Genomic DNA, 6105 nt, shown 5'->3' on the forward strand with positions numbered 1-6105 from the left:
CTGTACCCCAGTTCTGCATGCATAAATACATAAATCTTTTTAAAAAATGGTTTCATTCATTTCATTAAAAATTACTCCACTTCTGAAATGACTTTCAACAGAATGTTAACTTCCATCAGAAGACATCAAGAGAGTGTAATATCTTTTGTAACAAAACCAGGGAGATACAAGAACTGACTGTCTCCCCAGCTGTGTCAAATTAGTAATAGTAGGCAAAACACAGAGAAGGACAGAATGCTAACACTGGGTTCATTGCCATATTTTCAAGATCCTTTCAAAGTCAAGCATATTTCCAAGCTCACCAACCTAGAGCAACCAGTCTTTTCATTTGTAGCTAACTGATTTACTTAATTATTGGTGCCCCTATGAGTGGAAATCATTGTTTTCATTTAGAGATGGAACTACAGAAGAAGTGAACAGGAAAGCAATTGGCTCTGGTTTACCACATTAGTGGTCAAGGGCAATGCTCACAATTTTTGCTCTTCTGTACTTAATGTTAAGAAACTCAGTCCCACTGATATGTATTTTTTATTTCCACCTCTCAGTAGTTGTTTTAATTAATGTGGCATTTTGGCAAAAGACCAACCTATAGAAAATTAGATAGTAGGCTTTTCAAGGAAGCCCTACCTCCACATGGTTGAATGTCATAAATCACAAGTTAGAGACAAGGCCACAATAAAAACCTGAGAGCAGATCAGACACTCCTTCTGGCTCAGGTTTGACAAGTTCAGTCACAAATCAACTAAATATTTGCCAACCTATGAGCTGACAGCAATTTTCCACCCTAGTGAGAGAGAGGTAAGGAGTAGCGTCTATGTGGTTTGGTTTTAATGACATTAAATTGCCAACACCAATCTCTGCAGCTTTTATCTCTCAAACTCCACCCTCAAAAGCCCATGGTCTGCAGATCCACCCACAATCTGGATCCTGAGATTCAGCTTGGGTGGTATTTAGAGTAAGTCCTGGCTGGATCCCACTGACAGCCCGAGCCTTCCTCATGGGGAAGTAGCTGTGGGCAGGAAGGCCTTTAAGACATGGGCAACTGCTTCAGCACCACTCAGTATTAATTACTTAATTGACCAACAGAGGAAACAGGTATGTAATACCCAGAGAGCTTCAGCTTTATTCCAGGTTCAATTTAAGTTAATCATCGGTCTTTCTTAAAAATGCCTAAGTGAGTTTTTCTTTAAGCACAGCCAGCAAGTTTGAACAAAAACCCTCCTGTGCCGTCTGACAGTTATGTCTGGGCCCAGAGTCCACCCGACTGCAGCATCAACAGGGCTTTGGTGGTGCCCAGGATCAAGTAGAAGCAGCTCAATGGCAAACACAGGTCTTTAGGAAAAAACAGAAACCTCTCGAATGGAAGTGAGTCTGAAAACTTTGGGTCCTCCATCTTGAACTTGAAAGAAACAAAGTGGAGAAAATTTATACTTTTCAAACAGCAGGGGCACCAAGTAAGGGAAACATTCTAAAGAGAGAGAGAAGGGAAATCCACAGAGGAACTATCCTGGTATGAGAACTCTACACATTTGGATAAGTCACATAACAATTCTCACTGGCTCCTGGCACTGTTTTTTTGACTGGAACTATACTGAAGAACCTCCCAAAAACAGTTTACAAGCTTTAGAGTTTCAGATGTAGAGGTCAAGAGCATTTTTAAACCCATGTTTTTAGAAACACATGCAATATAAATGTTAACATTGATTCAAGATTAGGAGCAGGGCTGTTGCCAGTTAGGTTACTTAAGGCGCCAGGTAGGAGTCTAGAGGGTGTCCTCTGCATTTCCATTAGAGGGCATTCTTGCTTCACAAATTCCTGGATTTTCCTGTCAGAGAGTCTTTTCTTCCAAGGCAGGTCTGCATGATAGGTGGTCTAAACGGGCAAACAGCGTGCCAAGCAAGGTAAGAGAAGCTGAGAGGAAACAATATGGCATTTCTTTTTTCCTGCTTTCAAATCAGAAGTGCATACCCAAGGTTAACAGAATGTGGCTTGGGCCAAAGCTGTTTTCCTGGGAATTTTTCATCTCACAGACCTTGTACACAGTACTCCCATGGACTACCCGAGCCTTCCCTGGGGTAGGCTGAAAGGGGAGAGAGTTGATTTTTCAGAGAGATTGTGCAAATGCAGCCAAGCAAACAGGAAGGTGCCTTGAGTCCTGGACGTGGTGTGTGTGTGTGTGTGTGTGTGTGTGTGTGAGGGGGTGCCTTCCTCTCTATGTGCTGTCACTGGGGCCTGTGTAGGGGGAACTTAGCCAAGACGGAGGCGGACTGAGCACCTTCTTTAGTTTTTCTGCAGAACCAGGCTGCTCTCCTGCCATCTGTTCCCCCAGGGCTGATTTAGGCACAACCTACACCCGAGGGCATGTATGTCTGCAAGGAATATGCTCATGTGATGCTCAACACGTGTACATGTCCCTGCAGGAGGTTGCATATTTGCATGGGCTACTGGAGGAGTTTTTAGGGTGCTGAAGCTTTGGCACAGGAGGCAGGGGCATGGTGCTGACAAAGAGGTGGATACTTCCCTTCACCATGCTAGGAATTGGAGAGAAAGAAAAAACATTTTAGGTTTTCTGGTGAGTGCACAATACATATATTTCTAAGAGCATATTTGGAGTGGAGATGAGACAGCTACAAAGAAAACGTTGCTTTCTGTCCTACAAGGATGGGCAGCTCTGTGTCCTGGAGGCAGGGCAGTTCCCCACTGGCTGGAAGCTGTAAAACTTGTGTCTTACTTTCAGGCTGCTAGAACAAAGTGCCACAGATGAGATGGCTTCCCAAGAGCAGAAAATGTATTTCTCCCAGGTCTGAAGGCTAGAACTTTAAGGTCAAGTGTCAGCCTGTCTGGGGTGGGCACTCTTCCCTCTGGCCCTCTGCAGATGGCCAACTCTTCATTGTGTCCACATGGCAGAAAGTGTGTGGGCTCCCTTATAAGACCACTGGTCCCAATAAGGAAGGTTCTCATGGCTTAATGACCTCCCAAGTCCCCCCACCCCCGCCAACACCACTGCATGGGGAGCTGGCTTTGGGGAACATGTTTAGCCCACTGCATGCTGGCAGAGCTCAGAGGGGTGAGCTCATGGGAACTTGTGGGACCTCCCTGGTCACTCCGAGGTGGCTCATTCCAGATCTTGGTGCAGGTCTCAGGGGTCGTCCCCCAAAAAACTGGAGGATGAAGTTGTAGAGCAGTAAATTCTTTATCAAGACAGTGGGGTGAGGGGACAGCCTGTAAGGAGAGGGGTGCAAGTGTGAGCCATGAAGCTCTGCTTCACTTTGGACCTGTAAGGAGAGTCGTAGGATCTCTTTGGTCTTGCATTTGAGCATGATACAAAGTGTTCCCTTTGGAGAGGTTGTAGAAAATCATGTCAAGACAGTATCAGGAAACTAGCTTTTATCGAATTTTTAAGGCACAGTGCTAGCAGAGGATAGAAGAATCTTGCGAAAAACCAGATGATTCACTTGTGTCTTGGGCTTAAGTAAGAGACTCTGGGCAGCAAAGCAAATGCTTGGCAGAAGGGCAAGAGGGAAGGGCAGAGGGCAGTACCCTCAGCCCCACCCCAAGGCACAGCCAGTCTAGGACCTAGTCCTGGGAGGGGAGAGCCTCACTCTCCCTGTGCTGTAAACCCCAGGTTTTACTACTCAGGCTCCTGGCCCTGGTTTTCATTTGGGCTCTGCAGCAACAAAGCCCCCTTGGCCCAAAGCTTACACTTTCTATTTTTAAAAAGCAAGGATTTAGGAGTACAGGGAAGTCTATAATTTACCCAGCACTTGAAACCATCCAATCCACCCCAAGGCGAGGATGAAACTCAGATCTTCCTGCACAGGTTTTGATGGTCCTGTTGAGCACTTGAGTTTCTTTCATGTCAGGTAATCACCCTAGTTCCCTGCTGGGTGCATCGCTCCCATTATGTATACAGAAGTGGGTGTGCTCCTGGAGAGAATGTGGAACCTAATGCTAGGTTCTGTTTATGGGCCTTCAGCTTGCAAAACAGCAGACAATTTGCCAACTTTAGAACCCCCTGGAAACCTGTGGATTTGGAACTCCAGATAGAATTCCAATTTTTGTTTTGAGGTTCAAGTTCTTTTAACTTTTGGCACAAATGTGACTTCCCGTTTTGAAAGAAAAAAAAGCTTTCAAAAGTTCCATTAGAACTCCTAAAAAGCCCTGGGAAGCCAGGGGTTTTCACAAAAAAAGAAAAAAAAGATATTTTGACGAGTTAAGAGTAAATGTATCAGAAACATATGGATTAAATTTCCCTTGAAACGCGGAAGGGTTTGAAAAATGGGGGAGAAAACAGGCCAAGCACACTATAGGCTTTTATGGAACCCAAAACATTTGAAAAGTATTTAGAGGTGTTTGGGTAAATCCAAACTTAAGGTGCTGGCTGCTCCCCACCGACCATGGCAAGAATGCACTCAAGGCTGCCTCCCCCCACCTCGCCTCCCACCACCAAACTGGACGGGCATTTGCAGGGCTAGGCACCCCAAAGCCCGTGGGCAGCACTGAGACTTGGGTCTGAGCAGGGGCATCCCCTTTCCCACCTGCCCCCAAGCAGGGTGTAGGCCTCACTCCTTGCCTAAAAGTTATACCCTGAGCAACACCTGAAGAGAAAGTTGGCTCTATTTTAGGGGAGCTGATTACAAAGTGCATTTGCTTGTATATAATACTGAAATCAGATTAAATGAAAACCAAGCAATGCTTTCACTCTTAAGCTGCAACTGCATCAATTACTAGAAATGGAGCCTGTTTCTCTCTCATTCTTTGCTCCCTCACTCAGTTCCTGCTTTCACCTCTTCTGAGGATGCCTAGAAATCTCAAAATCATCCTCCTATGATTTCCTTCACTCCTGGAAGGCAGCAGTTTGAATACAGTTCACAGAGGCAGCACAATTTGGAGGGCTTGAGGGGGACCAAAGCTTTTTCTGGGAGTCAACCATGTGGTTGCCTTTGGGGCATGTAGATTATGGGGCACAGAACAACTGCCTTGGCCAGGGCGAGAGTAGCAACGCAGTGCAGCCTGGCAGCGCAGCAACTGTGTCTCCAGTAAGCTAAGACTCCCCTGGGAGTGCGCACATTTCCCCGCTGTTTCAACATCCTCCTTCCCTGTTAGAAGTTGCTGTAGGTCTTTTCTCCCTTTGCTTCTCAAGTACTGCTATAGTCAGCTGTGCACTGTGTTCCTGGTTCCTGGGGAACTGGCAGCGTCTTTGTGGAGAAGAGAAGCAGGGAAGCTGCTCAGACAGAGACGCTTCCCGGTGTGCAGTGCGGTGGGAGCTTTCCTCCAGGCGCTCTTAGTCACACACATGCTCCCTTGGTTCTTTTTAAGCCATTCAGGGGCTTTCCAGCAGTGGGGCTACTTAGGGGTGGGCAATCTCAAATAACAGAAAAGCTGGAAACCAGAAGTTGTCATCCCTTTCAAGGTCAAAAGAGACTTGAACTAGCTTTAAAGAGTGCTTTTTAGTTGAAAGAACATCTGGCTGGGCATCAAAAGAGGTGGGCGGAAGACTGCCCTTTGTTTTACACATCATTAAGTCAGTTCCTCAGTTTCCCCATGTTCCAGAGAGGATGCATGGCTGGATTACCTGAATAATTGTTCGAGGATAATGTGAAATGCTCCAAACTCCTGGAGGCAAGGCTGTCAGATTTAAAAAATAATCATAATAATAATCTGCATCATACAAAGCCTAGTATTATGGTGAAATCAAGTATAGCACTGAATGTGTTAGGAAAATTGCTTCATTCTTACCTCCTGGGAGCCTACAACTAATAATAGTAATTATTTTTGTGGTGTTTGCTATGTGCCAGGTATTTTAGGTGTTTTATGCATATTAACTCTTTCAATCTTCACAACAACACTAATAAGTAGGGACTTTTATTGCCCTGATGGGGAAACCAAGGCAGAGATAAGTAATTTGCCCAATTTGCCAACATAGTTTTGGCAGAGCCAAGCTTTGAACCAAGGCAGTAAACTCCAGAGATCATGTTCTTAACCTCAATAGGGTTAAAAAAATAAACTTTTATCTCCAGGCCAAACGAACACCAGCCTACTTCTGGGTTCTCTGATCTTGAAGATGTCCTCATGAATTTTTCTCTTATGTATTTTACAAGCAAA

The sequence above is a fragment of the Condylura cristata genome, unplaced genomic scaffold (assembly GCF_000260355.1).
Source record: "Condylura cristata isolate star-nosed mole 26May11 unplaced genomic scaffold, ConCri1.0 scaffold00036, whole genome shotgun sequence".
In the NCBI taxonomy this organism is placed as follows: domain Eukaryota; kingdom Metazoa; phylum Chordata; class Mammalia; order Eulipotyphla; family Talpidae; genus Condylura; species Condylura cristata.